This window comes from Lynx rufus, unplaced genomic scaffold (genome assembly GCF_022079265.1).
Source record: "Lynx rufus isolate CCGP_SWC_20201006 ecotype Redwood Valley unplaced genomic scaffold, mLynRuf1.p SCAF_8, whole genome shotgun sequence".
Lineage (NCBI taxonomy): Eukaryota > Metazoa > Chordata > Mammalia > Carnivora > Felidae > Lynx > Lynx rufus.
The window spans coordinates 67,949,531-67,970,164 of NW_025814896.1; the positions used below are offsets into that span (position 1 = coordinate 67,949,531).

At 41.1% G+C, this 20,634-nt stretch overlaps 1 pseudogene; it reads right to left on the reverse strand.

Moving 5' to 3' along the window:
- Positions 1-646: 646 nt before the first annotated feature.
- Positions 647-3,952, reverse strand: LOC124503906 (39S ribosomal protein L16, mitochondrial-like; annotated as a pseudogene).
- Positions 3,953-20,634: the final 16,682 nt, after the last annotated feature.

Below are 20,634 nucleotides of genomic sequence, written 5' to 3' on the forward strand. Positions count from 1 at the left end.
ATGGAAACTTCAGAAACACTGGTCTCTTTCTTTCTTTCTTTCTTTCTTTTTTTAAAAAAAATTTTTAACATTGATTTGTTTTTCAGAGAGAGAGACAGAGCGTGGGCAGGGGAGGGGCAGAGAGAGAGGGACACAGAATCCGAAGCAGGCTTCAGGCTCTGAGCTGTCAGCACAGAGTCTGATGTGGAGCTCGAACGTACGCACTGTGAGATCATGACCTGGGCCAAAGATGGACACTTACCCTACTGAGCTATCCAGGTGCCTCTCTTTCTTTCATTTTTTAAATATTTATTTATTTTTATTTTGAGAAAGGGAGAGAGAGTGTGCAAGTGGAGGAGTGGTAGAATGAGAGAGAGAGAGAGAGAGGGAGAGAGAATCCCAAGCGGGCTCTTGGGATCCTGTGGTAAAACTGGCTCCTGTTAGATGATTCAGGACCTGTCAGAACCAGGGTAGAGGGTTGGGAGGGTGGGTCAGAATGGGGAAGGTGAAGACTGGGAATCTAGACAGACATGCAGGGATAGTTAGTTGAGACATGGACAGACATGTGGCAATGTGTCTGTCAATTCACCCAAATGAAATTAGTAATCAGTTGACTTACAGATAGGATTAACAAGATACAGGAATCATCCAAACTGTCCTCTAAGGACTATCTTTTGTTGAAGGCCATGGCTCTTCCTGTGCTCATCTCCACAAAAAGGTGCAGGTCCAGATAAGGACTGACAGTCTGCCGTAGCAGAATCAGGATCAGTGGTTGTTAGAGGATCAATAGGCAAGCAATTAGCCAAGATCTAAGTGCTAAAAACATCTGGAAGAACCTGCTAGCATGAATCAGGAACTGGATTGTACAAGGGATTATTGCAGAGCAGGGGCTGAAGAGCTGTACGATACAGCATTTATCAGACAAGAACTAGGTCACAAGGAAACATGGAGTACAGAATTAAAGAAAAGAAACCTTCCAGGCCTACTTCACATTGAATCAGTCAGACCCAGGGCTCCTGCTCACCTTGTCTTGGCCTTGGATGGTGGCTCCAGAGTACATAGTGCAGATGAACCTGTAGGCAGGAGTTCCAGAGATTATGAGGTAAGGGTAGCAGTACTGTAAGGTCAGGGTCTTAAATGTGTTCAATTGTGTGAGCTTCTCAAATAGCATCTGTATTTCCTAGGTAAGTCTAGTTGCTGAACTGGGCTCTGTCTCTGGGTGACACTTCTTGTGGTATGTGGGAGGATTCTGCATACCCATGGCCTCTTCCAGGAGCTGACTTGTAAGCAACATTCAGATCTTAATAGATGTCATTTCCTCTCTGACCCCAGAACTCTACTAGGTGTCCCTCTTGTGTGCTCCCTTAACACCCTGACATGGCACTATCACACTGTGACATAGTGGCCTGTTTTCTGCTGCATAGGCCCCATTGTTTGCATTTAACTATTGTAAATTAGTGTACCAATGAGTCTGAATGTGATATCCTTTGTATAGCTGTGTAATGTTGAGATTACTTATGAAAATGTCTAAATGAAACTTTTCACCCTTGGATATTATATGGAAAGTAACTGACCAATTGTCTAATTTGTGTGGTGTCAAACCGCACCCAGTGTTTAAACCAATCCCAAGGGGAGCCTGGACAGTCAAAATATCACAGCAGGGTAGGACTGCCAAGGTGAGCAGGGTAGGACTAGCTAAATGCCTATATTAGAAAAGAAGAAAGATCAAATCAATTACTTAACTTCCACCTTAAGAAACTAGAAAAGGAAAAGTGAACTAAACCCAAAGGAAGTGGGAGAAATGGAATAATAAAGATAAGAGTGAAAATAATATAGAAAACCAATAGAAAAATGTAACAAAGTGAAAAATTGTTTCTATGAAAACATCAAGAAAATAGACAAACTTTTACCTTGACCAAGAAAAAAAAGAGAGAAGACAGAAATGACTGAAATCAGGAATGAAATAGGAACATCGCTACCAACCTCACAGCAATTAAAAGAATTATAAGGAAATATTTGAACAATGTATGCCAATAAATTAGGTAACTTAGATGACATGGAAACTTCCCTAGAAAGACAAAAATTACTGAAACTGACTCAAGTAGAAAATAGAAAATATGTGTGTGTACATAAACATTTTTTCTGGAAGAGTATTTTGTTAGAGCAGTTTTAGGTTCACAGCAGAATTGAGAGGAAGTGCCAGAGATTTCCCATATGCTCTCCGCCCCCACACATGCACAGCCTCCCCCATTATCACCAAACCCCCAGCAGCAGACATTTGTGACAACTGTTGACCTACATTAATACGTCAAAAACACCCAAAGTCCATAGTTTACATTAGGGCTCCCTCTTGGTTACCTTCTATAGGTTTGGATAAGTTCATGACGACATGTTGCCATCATTATAGTATCATGCAGAGTATCTTCACTGCCTCCCCAAATCCTCTGTGCCCTGCTTATTAACCCCTCTCTCCCACCTAATCCCTGGAAACCTTTGATCTTTTTACTGTGTCCATAGTTTTGCCTTTTCCAGAATGTACTGTTGTTGGAATCATACAGTATATAGCTTTTTCTGTGCTCCTTTCCCTTGCTAATACACATTTAAGCTTCTTCCATGTCTTTTCAAGGGTTGACAGATCATTCTTTTTGGTGCTGAATGATATTCCATTGTTTACTCACCCATTCACCTGCTGAAGGACATCTTGGTTGCTTCCAAGTTTTGGCAATCATAAGTAAAGCTACTATTAACATTCATATGCAGGTTTTTTGTGTGGATATAAGTTTCTATCTTCTGTGGGTAAATACCAAGGAGCTCAAGTGTAAGATCATATGGGGCAAGTATGTTTAGTTTGGTAAGAAACCCCCTGTCTTCTGAAGTTGCTGTCCCATTTTGTATTCCCACCAGCAATGTATGAGAGTTCCTGTTGTTCCACATCCTCACCAGCATTTGCTGTTGTCAGTGTTCCAGATTTGGTCATTCTAATAGGGGGGTAGTGGTATCTCATTGTTTTTGGTTTTGTTTTGTTTTATTTTACAGGTAATACTCAAACTTTAATGTAAATATAATGTACTTTAAAAAATCAAGATACTGTACAATTTTTCAGAAATCATTTACTCATATGCTGCTCCTCGGTTAGATTTCAGAACTACCCAAAAACTTTAAGGGTAGACTGAAGGGGAAAAAAGGTAGATTCTTTCTCTCTCAGTAGCCTTTTTACATTTATTTCTCCCATTCTTCCTACACATTCAGGCCTATAAGCCTTGCCCCAGTACTGCCTCTTCTGGATCAAGTCATCTGGGCTCAGGCCTTTCTGTCTCCCCTGCATGCTGGCAGTGGCTATGTGCTCAAAGGTCCCGGGGTTTTAGTTGTTCTGTTCTGGTTCCTCTTGATCTTTTTGGATCCTCTCTAGAGTCTCATGGCTCATGGCCTGTGCTGGGAAGGGCAGCTTGTGGCCAACCTGGTTGAGGAAAGCTTGTACCTCTTTGAATCCACAACACCCACCCATTTCTACTGTGAGACGGCCAGCCTTCACAGAGTCATGCAGTGATCCCCCCATGCGTTGTCCCATACCCTTGTGGGTGGTGGGCTTGAAAGGGGCTGGTACTCTCTATAAGGCAAACTGTGTTCTTGGGGTCCAGAGAGTGGTTGATTGTCAGGTGCATCATTTCAAAATGCCCCCAGTGGAGGTAACCACCACCCAGTGCCAAGATTGCAAAAATGCCTTCTGTGAATTCAGTAGCTTCAATAGAAGGTCCCCATATGTCACTCGAGTATTTGGGTTCTCTTCTCATTTTTGGCACAGGGGTGCCCTTTCAACAAATCTAAGCATGAGCTTTTCAGGAATGGAAACATCCTTAAAAGTTGGCACCAGGAGCAGGGTCTTTAGGCCAGCACAGGCAGGCGGAGCTGCTCAAGAATCTGACAGTGGTGCTCACATGAATGGCGCCCGGGCACAAGCCAGCAGCCACCACATGGCCATGGCCACCACCACAACCACCTCCACTGGGCACGGAGGGCAGCACCCTAGTGCCACACTGGAATCAGCTCAGGGCTGCCAGTATCTCACTGTTTTAATTTGCATTTCCTGATGTCACATGATGTTGAGCCTCTTTTCATATACTTATTTGCAATCTTCTTGGAGGAGGTGGCTGTTAAGGTCTTTGGCCCATTTTTTTAATAGGTTGTTTGCATTCTTACTAAATTTTAAGAGTTTTCTCTGTATTTTTTTGCACATTATTTATATTTTGATTAAAAGTTAATATTTTATCCACCTGTTTAAGACAATATGAGATAATATCTATTGGCCTACTATTGACATATTTTTATTTTTATTTATTTATTTATTTATAATTTATTTATTGTTTAATTTACATCCAAGTTAGTTGGCATATGGTGCAACAATGATTTCAGGAGTAGATTCCTTAATCCCCCTTACCCATTTAGCCCATCCCCCCCCCAACAACACCTCCAGCAACCCTTTGTTTGTTCTCTATATTAAAAAGTGTTTTATGCTTTGTCCCCCTCCCTGTTTTTATATTATTTTTGCTTCCCTTCCCTTGTGTTCATCTGTTTTGTATCTTAAATTCCTCACGAGTGAAGTCATATGATGTTTGTCTTTCTCCGACTAATTTCACTTAGCCTAATACCCTCTAGTTCCATCCACGTAGTTGCAAATGGCAAGATTTCATTCTTTTTGATTGCCAAGTAATACTTCATTGTATATATATGTACGACATCTTCTTTATCCATTCATCTGTCGATGGACATTTGGGCTCTTTCCATACTTTGACTATTGTTGATAGTGCTACTATAAACGTTGGGGTGCATGTGCCCCTTTGAAACAGCACACCTGTACCCCTTGGATAAATACCTAGTAGTGCAATTGCTGGGTCATAGGGTAGTTCTATTTGTAATTTTTTGAGGAACCTCCATACTGTTTTCAAGAGTGACTGCACCAGTTTGCATTCCCACCAGCAGTGTGAAAGAGATCCTCTTTCTCCACATCCTCACCAACATCTGTTCTGTTGTTGCCTGAGTTGTTAATGTTATCATTCTGACAAGTGTGAGGAGGTACCTCAACGTGGTTTTGATTTGTATTTCCCTGATGATGAGTGATATGGAGCATTTTTTCATGTGTCAGTTGGCCATCTGGATGTCTTCTTTGGAGAAGTGTCTATTCATGTCTTTTGTCCATTCCTTCACTGGATTATTTGTTTTTTGGGTGTTGAGTTTGATAAGTTCTTTGTAGATTTTGGATACTAACCCTTTATCTCATATGTCATTTGCAAATATCTTCTCTCATTCTGTCGGTTGCCTTTTAGTTTTGCTGACTGTTCCTTCGCTGTGCAGAAGTTTTTTTATTTTGATGAGGTCCCAGTAGTTAATTTTTGCTTTTGTTTCCCTTGCCTCTGGAGACGTGTTGAGTAAGAAGTTGCAGCGGCCAAGTTCAAAGAGGTTTTTTCCTGCTTTCTCTTCTAGGATTTTGATGGCTTCCTGTCTTACATTTAGATCTTTCATCCATTTTGAGTTTATTTTTGTGTATGGTGTAAGAAAGTGGTCTAGGTTCTTTTTTCTGCATGTCACTGTCCAGTTTTCCCAGCACCATTTACTGAAGAGACTGTCTTTTTTCCATTGGATATTCTTTCCTGCTTTGTCAAATTAGTTGGCCATACGTCTGTGGGTCCATTTCTGGGTTCTTCATTCTGTTCCATTGATTTGAGTGTCTGTTCTTGTGCTTGTACCATACTGTCTTGATGATTACAGCTTTGTAATATATCTTGAAGCACGGGATTGTGATGCCTCCAGCTTCAGTTTTGTTTTTCAGGATTGCTTTGGTTATTCGGGGTCTTTTCTGACTCCATACAAATTTTAGGATTGTTTGTTATAGCTCTGTGAAGAATGCTGGCATTATTTTGATAGGGATTGCATTGAATATGTAGATTGCTTTGGGTAGTATTGACATTTTAATAATATTTGTTCTTCCTATTCAGGAGCATGGAATATTTTTCCATTTTTTTGTGTCTTCTTCAATTTCTTTCATAAGCTTTCTATAGTTCTCAGTGTATAGATTTTTCACCTCTTTGGTTATGTTTACTCCTAGGTATTTTATGGTTTTTGGTGCAATTGTAAATGGGATCGATTCCTTGATTTCTCTTTCTGTTGCTTCATTATTAGTGTATAGGAATGCAACCAATTTCTGTGTATTGATTTTATATTCTGTGACTTTGCTGAATTCATAAATCAGTTCTAGCAGTTTTTTGGTGGAATCTTTTGGATTTTCCACGTAGAGTATCATGTCATTTGCAAAGAGTGGAAGTATGACTTCCTCCTGGCTGATTTGGATGCCTTTTATTCCTTTGTGTTATCTGATTGCTGAGGCTAAGACTTCCAATACTATGTTGAATAACAGTGGCAAGAGTGGACATCCCTGTCATGTTCCTGACCTTAGGGAGAAAGTTCTCAGTTTTTCCCCATTGAGGGATGATATTAGCAGTGGGTCTTTCATATATGGCTTTTATGATCTTGAGGTACGATCCTTCTATACTAACTTTCTTGAGGGTTTTTATCAAGAAAGGATGCTGTATTTTGTCAAATGTTTTCTCCGCATCTATTGAGAGGATCATGTGGTTCTTGTCCTTTCTTTTATTGATGTGATGAATCACATTAATTGTTTTGTGTATATTGAACCAGCCCTGCATCCCAGATATAAATCCCACTAGGCCGTGGTGAATAATTTTTTTAATGTACTGTTGAATCCAGTTGGCTAGTATCTTGTTGAGGATTTTTGCATCCATGTTCATCAGGGAAATTGGTCCATGGTTCTCCTTTTTAGTGGGGTCTCTGTCTGGTTTTGGAATCAAGGTAATGCTGGCTTCATAGAAAGAGTTTGGAAGTTTTCCTTCTATTTCTATTTTATGGAACAGCTTCAAGAGAATAGGTGTTAACTCTGTTTTAAATGTTTGGTAGAATTCCCCTGTAAAGCCATCTGGTCCTGGGCTCTTGTTTTGGGGAGATTTTTGATTACTAATTCAATTTCTTTACTGGTTATGGGTCTGTTCAAATTTTCTATTTCTCATTGTTTCAGTTTTGATAGTTCATATGTTTCTAGGAATTTGTCCATTTCTTCCAGATTGCCCATTTTATTGGTGTATAATTGCTCATAATGTTCTTTTATTATTTTTGCTGAGTTGGTTGTGATCTCTCCTCTTTCATCATTGATTTTATTTATTTGGGTCCTTTCCTTTTTCTTTTGATCAAACTGGCTAGGGGTTTATCAGTTTTGCTAATTCTTTCAAAGAATCAGCTTCTAGTTTCATTGATCTGTTCTACTGTTTGTTTAGTTTTGATAGCATTTTTAGATTAGATTTTGATTAGAGCATTTTTGCTCTAATCTTTATTATTTCCTGTCTTCTGCTAGTTTTGGGTTTTATTTGCTGTTCTTTTTTCTAGTTCTTTGAGGTCTAAGATTAAGTTGTGTATCTGAGACCTTTCTTCCTTCTTTAGGAAGGCCTGGATTTCTATATACTTCCCTCTTATGACCATCTTTGGTGCATCCCAAAGGTTTTGGGCTGTGGTGTTATCCATGTACTTTTTAATTTCCTCTTTGACTTTTTGGTTAGCCCATTCATTCTTTAGTGGGATGTTCTTTAGTCTCCAAGTATTTGTTATCTTTCCAAATTTTTTCTTGTGGTTGACTTGGAGTTTCATAGAGTTGTGGTCTGAAAATATGCACAGTATGATCTTGATCTTTTTGTAGTTGTTGATGGCTGATTTGTGTCCCAGTATGTGATCTATTCTGGAGAATGTTCCATGTGCACTCGAGAAGAACGTGTATACTGCTGCTTTAGGATGAAATGTTCTGAATATATCTGTTAAGTCTATTCGGTCCAGTGTGTCATTCAAAGCCATTGTTTCCTTGTTGATTTTTTGATTAGATGATCTGTCCATTGCTGTGAGTGGGGTGTTGTAGTCCCCTACTATTATGGTATTGTTATCAATGACTTTCTTTATGTTTGTGATTAATTGATTTATATATTTGGGTGTACCACGTTTGGATCATAAGTGTCTTTAATTGTTAGGTCTTCTTTGTGGATAGACCTTTTAATTATGATATAATGCCCTTCTTCATCTCTTGTTACAGTCTTTATTTTAAAATCTAGATTGTTTGTTATAAGTGTGGCTACTCTGGCTTTCTTTTGGCAACCATTAGCTTGATAGATGGTTCTCCATCCCCTTATTTTCAATCTGAAGGTGTCTTTGGGTCTAAAATGGGTGTCTTGTAAACAGCATTTTCTTATCCATTCTGTTACCTTATGTCTTTTGATTAGAGTGTTTAGACCATTGACGTTTAGAGTGAGTACTGAAAGATACGAACTTATTGCCATTATGTTGCCTGTAGAGTTGGAGTTTCTGCTGGTGTTATCTGGTCCTTTCTAGTCTTTGTTGCGCTTAGTCTTTTTAGGTTTTGGGGTTTTTTTTTCCATCTTTTCTCCCCTCAGAGAGTCCCCCTTATAATTTCTTGCAGGGCTTGTCTAGCGCTCATGAAGTCCTTTAATTTTTATTTGTCTGGGAAACTTTTTATCGCTCCTTCTATTTTGAATGACAGCCTTGCTGGATAAAGAATTCTTGGCTGCATAGTTTTCTGATTCAGCACATTGAATATATCCTTCGCTTTTTTTCTGACCTGACAAGTTTCTGTAGATAGGTCTGCTGCAAACCTGATCTGTCTTCCCTTATAGGTTAAGGACTTTTTTTCCCTTGCTGCTTTCATGATTCTTTCCTTGCCTGAGTATTTTGTGAATTTGACTATGATATGCCTTGTTGATTGTTGGTTTTTGTTGAATCTAATGGGAGTCCTCTGTGCTTCCTGGAGTATGATGTCTGTGTCTTTCTCCAGGTTAGGAAAGTTTTCTGCTATAATTTCCTCATATAAATTTTCTACCCCTTTTTCTCTCTCTTCATCTTCTGGGACCCCTATGATTCTGATGTTATTCCTTTTTAATGAGTCACTGAGTTCTCTGATATTTATTTCATGCTCTTTTGCCTTAGTCTCCCTCTTTTTTTCTGCTTCATTATTCCGCCTAAGTTTGTCCTCTATATCACTGATTCGCTGCTCTGCCTTATGCATCCTTGCTGCTATGGCATCCATTCAAGATTGCAGCTCAGTTCTAGCATTTTTTATTTCATCCAGACTAAGTTTTACTTCTTTTATCTCCACAAAAAGGGATTCTAATCTATTTTCAACCCCAGCTGTGATTCTTATTATCGTAATTCTAAATTCTGGTTCAGACATCTTGCTTATATCTGTGTTGATTAAGTCCCTGGCTGTCATTTCTTCTTGTTCTCTCTTTTGGGGAAAATTCCTTTGTTTCATCCTTTTAGAGGAAGAAAAGGAATTAATAAAGTAAAAAAAAATTTTTTTTAATTAAAAAATTAAAAACAACACAAGGAAATAAAATAAAATATACTAGATCCTAGGTGTGTTTTGGTGTGGTTGTTGAAAGAAGCTTGACAGATTAGAGAAAAAAGGGAAAGATAAGAAAAGAAAAAGAAAAAAAAGGGAAAACATTTGAAAATTTGAAAAAATGAATACAATAAAATAGAATAAAATGAAATGATGAAAGTAAAATAGGATTTTAGAAATTTACAAAAAAGAAAAAATACAGTAGAAAAAATTAAAGAAAAATCTTTTTAATAAAAATGGAAAATAAAAATAGATTTTTTTCTTTCTGCATTCAAGAATAAGAAAAGAAAAAAAAAGAAGAAAATTTGGATAAAAAGGGGAGAAAACAGAATGAAGTATGATTGAAATTACGTCTGGTTTCCCATAGAAGTCAAAATATGAAGCATTTTAGTCTGTAAACTAAGCAGGTGGAGAGACTTGTGTTTGTCAAGAGTGTTATTGGCACAGTTGGGCAGAGTCTAGTGTAACACTCTGTTCTCCACTAGGTGGTGCTGCTTAGCTTACTGGGGTGGATTGCTGTGGCACATGTAGGCATGTATGCACGTGTGTGGGACGAGTGAAAATGGCATCACCCAGCTACCCAGTCTCTAGTATCGGAACTCTGTGCTCTCCACGACTGGCACTCAAGCACCCCTCCTTTGTCTCCAGCTTCCGTCCACTCCCCACTTCTACACTGTCTGTGACCAAGCCATTAGGCGGCACCTTCCTCCTGAGTTTTATCTCAGATGTGGCTGTGTTTCCCAACCCCTCACTTCTGAGGGACTATGTCTTTGACCCATTCAGACCCTCTTGGGGAGGGTCTTGCTGAGCAATGGTCAGGTGCTGGCCCAGCACCAAGAACAGTTCACCAGACTGTGCTGCTGTTGATGCCCAGAGACAGCAGCTGGGTGCCAGCCCGCCCCAGAAAAAGTTCACACGATCTTGTACCAGCAGCATTCCAGGGTTTATGGAAAATCACAACACGCATCCGGCACCAGGCTTCCCTCTTCACGTCCTTGTTCCAGCACCAGTGAATGTGGTTGTTTTCCAGGGTCTGCTGGGACCTTTGCCTATGGGGTGGCTGCACAGCCTCCACCAAATGTACTCCCAGCAGAGAACTGCCTCTCCCCGTGTGGCCCTTGGATCCCTCAGACCTCAATCTCTGCTCTTGGGGATTCACCCTTCCCACCAGAGAACCACCAGGTATCAAGTTGCAGAGTTTCAGACTCTGTGCTCCCCCTGTTTATAGAGTCTTAATGGAATTTAAACCTTCTCCTTTCTCCTTTCTCCCTTTTTTGTTCAGTTCCTGTGTCTGTTTCCACTTTTCCACTTTCTCTCCAGCTGCTTTTTTTTTTTTTTTTTTTTTGGCGGGGAGTGTTTTTCCCGTACTAACCCCCTGTCTCCATCTTCTCTCCACATACAAAAACAGCTCCCTGCCCTCCATGGCTCCTCTCTCCTCCACTTTCCCTCTCTGCGCCATGTACCTGATGAGTTCTGTGGTTCAGGTTGTGCAGATTGTGGTGTTAATCCTCAAATCAGTTTTCTCGGTGTGCAAGATGGTTTAGTGTTGATCTGGCTGCATTTCAGAGACCAGAGAGGCAAAAAAAAAAAAAAAAAAAAAAAAAAAACCAAAAAACTTCCATGCTGTTCTGCCATCTTGGCTGGAGTTTTCTGTATATTTTGGATAACAATCCTTTATCAGATGTATCGTTTGCCTATTTTCTCCCTGTCTGTAGCTTGTCTTCTCATTCTTTTTAACACTGTCTTTTGCGGAACAGAAGGTGTTAATTTTAATGAAGTTCAGCTTGTTAATGATTTCTTTCATGGGGTTGTATCTAAAAGTCATCACTGTACCCAAGGCCATCCAGGTTTTCTCCTGTGTTTTCTTCTAGGAGTTTTACAGCTTTGTGTTTTACATTTGGGCCTGTGACCCATTTTGAGTTAATTTTTGTGAAAAGCATGTTATCTATTTCTAGGGTTTTTTGGTGTGTGTGTGTGTGTGTTTTGCATGTGGAAAATATTTTCCTTTTAAGATAGTTTTATATGTTCAATGAAGGTACAGATGAAGTATAGATAAGCAAAAGAAGAAATATCTGAAGATAACTGATACCATTTTGAAGTGAAACCTTCAGACATGTGCGCACATGTATGAATGTAACAGGATGTTAAAATGGGGCTCTTTGTACTTACTTTTGACTGAAGCCCTAAATGCTGGTAACAATACAATAGACGCCCAAGGACCACATATCCCAAATATCCTAACTGAGATGCTGTGGCTCCTATTCAACTGATACAGGGTAGACAGAGAGATTATGAAGCAGGTTCTGCCAGATTGAGCAATCACTCTACTAGCTTGTAACAGTGAGGGCTGAACTGCAGTGAGAGAAAATTCCATGGAGAGCCTTGTTGGTGGCCTGGGTCCCATGCCACCCCTCCCAGGGGGAGAGGAGTGCATCCCTTCATCCCAAGCCAAGTGAAAGACCCTTCTGGAGACCCACTCAGAGAACTCAGAGAGCTAAATGTGTGCCTCTTAGAGTTTAGGGACTGGTATCTGCCTTTTACCTAGAGATGCCCATAGGTAAGAGATTATAGCTTGTAGCTAAGCCTAAGTCTGCCCAACAGAAAGGAGAAAGGACTGCCCTTCCTCAGTAGCAGGCAAAGATATGTGAGCATCACCAGGCGCCATGGAATGTGAGGAGGGAGCTGGCCTGGGTTGTTTTAAAAGGGAACAACACCACGGGACTCCTGAGTGGGAGGGAAAAGGGTCCAAAGGAGAAAGTTAGCATGGCTAGTTAGCTGCTGGAGACCACATGGGCTGAGGGAAGAACTGGAAGCTTCCAGCTGCGAGAGAGGTGGCATGCTCCACAAAGAATCTTGGGAACAGCCTGCAAAAGCACCTGCCAGAGAAAGAGGCTGCAAAGGTGCATGTGGCACACCCACAGGAGCCAGTGTCGGTCCAGGACTGTGCCTGCCATTGAGGACTGCCCTTTCCACAGTCCCATCCCAGGGGCTCAGCCTTGGAGGGGTGGAAGGCAAAGGGAAGAGGAGCGGCTATGAGAAGGAAGACACGACTAACCCTTCCAGAATTCCAAGCTCACAGCAGCTCTGCCTGGAGAAGTTTCCCTTCCACTAGAGAGAAGTTCAGATTGCACTGGATGCTTTAATTACTGAAGTAAGACTGCCCAACTGACTGAAAGGACCCAGAAAAACTTTGAGACCTCCATGAAATTTCATCCATGGGCCACAAAAGGACAAATCCAGAGAGCAGGTTTGAAGTAAATGTGGGAGAAAGAACACAGTTGCTTTATTATTGCACTTGTGCCCATGTTGTTCAACAAAATAGTAATGAACATGAAGATTATTTTTTAAGTATATTTATTTATTTATTTATTTATTTATTGTGAGAGATAGAGTGCAAGTGGGTGAGGGGCAGAGGGAGAGAATTCTAAGCAGGCTCTGCACTGTCAGCATGGGGCTCAAACCCACAAACCCATGAGATCATGACCTGAGCTAAAATCAAGAGTTGGACGCTTAATTGACTGAGCCACCCAGGTACCCCTAAAAATCATTTTTAAATAATCATTGGATCTTATTGGGTTCTTATATAAATAAAATGACTAATACATGTAGAGCTCCTAGTACATAATAAATGCATTAATGTATTATCTATTATTATTAATAATAGTGATTTTTAACCTTCCTTTTTTCATTTAATGGTATCCTAAATATATTTTCACATCAATAAATACAATTACCAGACTGTGAGATCTGCATTGTCTGTTTATTCACTAATGTATCCTTCTATTTACAACAGTGCCTGGCACATAGCAAATAATCAATACATAATTGCTAAATGAATTATTTCAAGTGTCTGCAGTGTTGTTGCATGGAATGTACTATAGTTACTGATCTTTTATTATTGGTTAGAAAACATTGGAAACGACCACATCTAGGTATTTTCCAGTCTTTCATGGTTATAAACTAGCCTCTCACAATTATCCTTAGTTTTGTATCTTTGTGTAGATCCTTACTTATTTTCTTGGTATAAATTCTTAGAAGAGGAATTACAGGGTCAAAGGGTATAAATGTTTCATTAAAACTTTGAAAATTGTTGCCAAATTGCCCTCTGGAGGGATTTTGAGGCTAAGGAAGAACTAGGAATTTCCAAGTACAGAGATTTTTTTTTTTTTTTAATCTTTGCATATCTCTGGATATTTCCCAGTTCCAAGAGTTTTGGCATGGCTTCAACACAAGAAGAGTTTCTTCAAGGTTGAAAATAAAAACATATTTCAGGAACTTATTCTAGGGCATAGTTGACTGAGTGAAATGGAAGGAAAAACAGAGCATTTGCCAGTAGAAGCGTGGTGAGTAACTCCTCAGCCCAGGAAGCCTCAGCTTGGAAGAGAACAGATTCGTCTCCAAGCATCACAGTGAAGAATTACAAGTCAAAATACAACTATTTATTGAGCACCTACTAAGTATGGCACTGCACTGACCACTTTGGAGTGCAGTGGCCTGGCTCTGCCACCCTCCCGCCCCCTCCCACTGTCCCCCATGCCTGGACTATAAGCTCTCCTGGGAAGAATGTTTGTTGACTTCATCTTGCATCCCTGGCACACAGCAGGAGAAAGGCAGTAGATGCAGTACATGTTTGTGAAACTGAACAAAACTCTCCTAGGAAAATTCTAGAGGGATTGGCACAAACTTTGGAAAACAAACTTACACACATACACTTGAATAACTAATATCAAATGTGAGACACTAAACCACTGTCATCTTGAGCTCTCATACTAGAAGCTCAGGAAGATTTTGGGTTCTGAGCCCTTTCTCAGATTGATCTGCTGTCCCCAGATTTGTTCAGTACTAGGGTCTAGTCAGAACTGATCATCATAATGAAGCTTCACTCTGCTCCCTTGTGTGAAATAGCAAACAAAAATGGAAGCCATTAAAAGCTTGAGACCTTGAGCCAAACAAATCAAAAGGTTGAATACCTCTCCTAGGACCTGTGTGTTGAATGTGCATTTGGTAGGTTCCCTGGATACTGTCAATGGGTAAAGCAATATGGTAGAAACGGCTGGCTGCCTACCCAATGTTTATTCACTCCTGCTTTCTACTGTAGAACCCAATATTATTGGAGACAGCAAAGCACCTAGCTAAAAAACTACATTTCCAGGCCTGCTTTGAGGACAAGGGTAGCCAGTGAGATATAAAGGGAGTTGCTGGGTGGGACTTCTAGCAACATTCCTAAAGGAGACTTATCCATCTTCCTGACTTCCTCCCTTCTTTCTTCTTCATACCCAGATCACAGACACAATAACTGGAGCTCCAGCAGCCGTTTTGCTTGAGGATGTTAAAGCAGAAAGGGTAGGAGACTTGGACAGACCAGCCCAAGACTGCCTGCTTCCAAATTTATTTTACTTTAGAGAGAAGCGAACCCCGATACTGTCACTTGAGGACTCTTCACTAGAGGCCAAAGGTAATTGTCAGTGGAATGACTTTCTATGGGGTGAAGGGCACAGTAGTACCCCATAGGAGCGTTTTGGAAATTTGGGGATATATTTTTTATTGTCACAATAAATGGCACTACTTGTATTTAGTAGACAAGAGCCTGACATGTCTTGTCCCAGGTATTCATGTAGATTTAAAACAACAACAATAAAATGTTTATAATTACCTGCACCTTAAACATAATTATATTTTACAAATAAATAAAATGTATTTTTTGCATGGTTTCTGACATGCCCAATTTTCCAGGAATGCAACTGCCATGTAAAATAAGAGTTTTGTACTGGTTTTTTGAACTTTGCAAAGATTTGTTCACTATTTGCAAAATTACATCACCAATAGCAACACTCATTGCATGCAATGTAACACATGATATTGATCTAAGTTTATAGTTGTCCCATTCATGGTGAATGTACGAATAATTACAGCACTGGCTCCTTTGTTTTATCTTCTAAAGTAGTTGGGCCCAAGCATTTCCATGCTGAAATGCATATTAATTTATTACAAATAACCTCCTTTTTATTTCCCTTTGAACCTTTCCAGTCAAGGCATTATGCCAATTTTACTTTTGAGAAGGTCATAGTATCTATACATTTCACATCAGGATCATAAGGTGCGTTCCAATAAGTGGGGAGGAGGGAACTGGTCTTGACAGTGCTTGTTGTCCTCACTGATGAGACTCCTACACACTCAGCCTCCATCTGCCTTCTTTGCTTTAGCGTGAAGAAGCAGAAAGGACCGGCAGTAGAGAGCTGAGTGTTTGGGGTCTGCACGTCAAGCGAAACAGGCATGTGTTTTACGTTTGTCTGTGACAAGCCTGGCTTTAGGCATAAGTGCAGAAGATGTATCATGCAACATTGCCATTTAAGAGCCAATTATCTCTGAGAGAGTTGAGTGTTAATCCATGATCCACCACCAACAACTCTGTACACATTAGTTTATCAGAAGACACAGAATTAGGACAGAACTCTCTGTTGACAGAAAGGGAGGGAGAGCAAGATACAGTTCTAGAACTCCAGGGACTCAGAGAGGAGAGAGAGGAGAGGTAAAGAAAGCACAGTGGCCATCTGGGGGTAGGGGAAGAGTGCCAGGGGAAACAGCACGGCCAGGACCACTGAGGGGACCTGCAGCCAGCATGGGCAGCCCACCGTTGGCCGTGGTCACTGCTCTGGAGTGACTGAATTAACTACATCTCACACTCCTTAATTGGAGCAGATAATTGGCGAGCTGGCTTTGTGCACAGGAAGTGTGTGCGGTTGGATTTGGCAGAGTGGAACAGGAAGAATAGGGACCACCTGATTTCATCTTGTGCCAAGGAGGGTGACACAAAGCAGCAGTGTCTCCTGTGGAGCTTGGCCCAGGCAAAGCTGGGGGACAGAGAGCCCTGTGCAAACCAGAGGGTGAATGGGATCTTCCTGGGAAGATCGCTGGAGCAGATGACAGTCAGGAGCTGTAGGACTGGGCTCAGTGATTAGGCTGCTTTGTGACTCTGGGCAAGGAATTTAACCTCTCTGTGTCTGTTTCCTCATCTGTGAAACAACCTAGGAAATAAAAGTCCCCCTTAAAATCCTGTCACTCAGTCCCATCCGATCCACAGATGCAGCTTGAATGCCTCCTCTCATGGGTAGAATTGTTCCTGGGGCTGCGCCTGCTTCCTCCACACCCTCCACTCACCCACCCACAGGAGTAGGGGGGGTGTGACACAAATATGAACAATCCTTGGCGGGGGGCGGTGAGGTGCGGTTCTTATCCTTTACCTTCTCCCCAGATATCTCAACCTAATTTTACTTCAGGCTGGGAGATATCTTGGTCAAACCTCCTGACCCAGTCCTTGACCAGTCTTTTTTCAGAAGTGCCCAGGATAGGGACTGGTTAGAGAGGGCTGCTGCCAGGACAACAGAAAGCAAACACTGTTGAAGGTGTCATCAGTTCTGAGGATGTGGTAAGTGAGGTATTCACCTGATGACCATCCCGTGACTCTCAGTCCTCTTTCCTAGCTACTTTTTGGAATCTTCATTCTTAGAAAACCCTTTGTTGTGAAACGTGCTTAGGTCCAGAAAGGGAGGGAGGGTCGGTCAGCAACATTGGCCAGTGTGAACTCTAGAACAGCATTTCCTCTCACAAGATTTGTTCTCATTTTGCTCCTGGCTTAGTGCTGGTTTAGGATGACTGTTTCCTGGGGATTTCCAACCTGAATAGCAAGGAGCCAGGCCCCAGTTCACTCCCACATTGAAGACAGAGACAGCTGCATTTCTTGCCTGACTTTTTCTTTCCCATAAGTGGTAGACAAAGGCAGTCAAGACACTGAGCTTGAGTTACCTTGGGTGAGTCTCTTCACTTCCCTGAGTATCATTGTAGCAAATGAGGCATTTAATAATTTGTATTCTTTTTTTTTTTTTAATTTTTTTTCAACGTTTTTATTTATTTTTGGGACAGAGAGAAACCGAGCATGAACGGGGGAGGGGCAGAGAGAGAGGGAGACACAGAATCGGAAACAGGCTCCAGGCTCCGAGCCATCAGCCCAGAGCCCGACGCGGGGCTCGAACTCTTGGACCGCGAGATCGTGACCTGGCTGAAGTCGGACGCTTAACCGACTGCGCCACCCAGGCGCCCCAATAATTTGTATTCTTAAAGGAAATTTGCAGACAACTTACCAAAGCACCTCGGATACCCATTTGTAACAGACATTATTATTTTTATTATTTTGCTTTTTGCTCAAAATTTCTTTCTCATATTTAACAGTTATATAAGTAAGCATTTTCTTTCAGTGAAATCATTTGACCTAGAGCTATTCATGAATATTATTACCATTCATTAAAAATGTTTAAATTCAGAAATGCATTAGTATTTTTCTTATTAAGCTTGGTCATCACACATAATTTAGTCTGAATTATACACACTGTAATCTCATAAAAGTGGTAAAGTGTAAAAAATAATATGGCCTCGCTGCAAAAATCATCAAATAGCTACAAAGAGAAAATGAATCAGAAAGTTTCATGTTATTCCCATCACTAACCTGTAACAGATTTGTTCATCGGAGAATCCATAATAACATTTTCCTCACCGGGCTGTTGTGATGGTTCAATAAGAGTATCAAGTTATTGGTGCCCAATAGGCATCTAATAAATGATACTTATTAATATGTTTATACCCTCAAAAACAGCTATAAACAGGCACACATGCATGCACGCGCACACACACTCACACAGACGCTCTTCTGATTCTTTTATAGACAGTCCGACTGGTAGAGATGGATGGATACTCTCTTCAGAGTGTGAGCACAACAGGTAGTCTTCTATTTTTTGCCTTTGAGGTGTGTCCATTATGTGAGATGAGTAAATATCCCTGAGTGCCCCTGAGAGTCCAGCCCTGCCTAGGTCAGCTCCTGAACTCACACTTCCAGGCTAACTTGGGACACAAACTTCGTAAGTGTGAACAACAATCCAAGATTGCATTTGAATGACAACTGGATTTTGCAGGGTAGTTGGAGTTTGGACTTCATGATCCATTTGGAACAGTCTATGGGTCTGTGCTACAAGTGAAGAAAGGATTTGTGAAGAGGTACACATGTGCTCTGGCCTTGGGGGAGAAGAGAAGCCACTCATGAGATCAGAAGCAATTTAAAGGACAAAAAAAGTCAGCTTCCTCTGGGAGAGAAGGACCAGGTGGCTGATGACAGAGGTATATGGTGTTATAAAACATGGTGTCTTGGGATGGTCCTGCATTGCTTTGGTAAGAGAAAAATTTGTGAGTCTTGTGTTGGGCAGCCACCAACATGAGGTTCCTCCTACTCCCATCACGTACACTTTAAGGTGTTACTTAAGTTAAAAGGTTGGATGTTACAGATAACCCCCAGCCACATGGATTTTCAACAGCAAACTGGTGGGTAAAGTTTACAGGTTGTTGTTTTCTGTCTATTCGCCTTTCCTTTTTCTTCAGGTCTCTTCCTCTACCTAGAAATGAGGGCTTGGACTAAGGAAGGGCTCTGTGCTCTGTCATTTACATGGTAAAGTGAATCAATATGGCCAGTCGATAGGTATGTACATACATCCAGTGAGGTACACTAGTGTGTGCTGTGCAACTTGAAGAAACTTTGCATGGGTACACCCATGCAAACACCCCCCTAGACTGAGAAGTAAGAACACTTCCAGGACCTTCACACTGGCATGAGGATTTGAACCATATTTTTATATAATAAATGTATTTGTCCTCTGGAAAAGACATTTCACATTGGGAGATAAGTAGGGGGATGGGAAGAGGTCTCTAAGGACAAGACTCCCATCAATTGGATGATTAGTTATTGAAAAAAACATGGACAGTGTGTCTGCTGTGTTCCATGATCCAGGTGCAAGGCTGGCCTTGGAACTGGTGCCATGACCTGCCATGACCCTTAGACTCACCTCTTCCTCTTCTCTCTAGCCTCACCACCACTGTCCCAATGAGACTCTTGATGTCTCTCCTAGACCAGTGATACAGCTTCCTGGCTGGTCTCATTGCCTCCAGCTTCTCCACATTATGAACCTAATCACATACTTCTCTGCTAAAACCCCATTAATGGCTCTCCAATGGCCACAGCCTGGGTCCTGGCCCCTCTCCATGGTACACCTGGCTAGGAGCCTCTTTTCCAGCCCTGTTTGCTGCCTCCACCCACATAACTGGCTCACTGGCCACATGACCTTTTTTCTTTGTCCTAAATACAGTGTGTGCTTACATACATGGTTTTCACATGCTGTTCTCTATGCCTGGAATGCCTTTCCTCATATTCCCTTGCAAATCTTCCACTAAACCTCAGAGCCATTCTGTACTGCTTTGTTTCTCTCACACCCCGCATCCGCTCTGCCAAGATTTCAATATATCTATTTCAGAATACTCCCAGAATCTGTCTAGGACTTACTGTCTCCACTACTGCTAATCTCTGAGACTGTCTCTCACCTTGAACATGATACTAACTTCCTAAATTTCCCCCTGGCTTCTGTCCTTGCCCTCCCACCCACCCGCAGCCTGCTCTCAACACAGCAAGAGTCACCTTCTTCTTCTTTTTTTTAATGTTTATTTTTGAGAGCAAGAGAGAGAGAGCATGGGAGAGGGGCAGAGAGAGGGAGAGAGGGGATCCCAAGCAGGCTCCAAGATGTCAGCACAGAGTCCGATCCCAGGCTCGATCCCATGACCATGAGATCATGACCTGAACCAAAATCAAGAATCTGGATGCTTAACTGACTGAACCACCCAGATGCCCCCCTAGAATGACCTTCTTAAAACAAAAGTCAGATCCTGTCATACCTCTGCTCAAAACTGTCCAAAGCAATGATGGGCCACTGCAGTGGCTTGTTCCCAAATACTTGCTTCACTCTGGTGCCACTTTCCTTGGGTCTTTTTTTTTTTTTCTTTTTCTTCCCATTTTATTGAGATATACTTGATATACAGCACTGAATAGGTTTAAGATGTACAGCCTAATGAATTGACTTACATATATTATGAAATGATCACCACAATTAGTTAAAATCCATAATCTCATATAGATACCAAAAAAGATAAAAGAAAAAATGTTTTTTTCTTGTGATGAGAACTCTCAGGATTTATTCTCTGAACAACTTTCAAACATATATAACAGTGTTATCCATAATCATCATGTCATAATTTATATCCCCAGTATTAATTTATCTTATAACTACAAGTTTGTACGTTTTGACCACCTTCTCCAACCACCC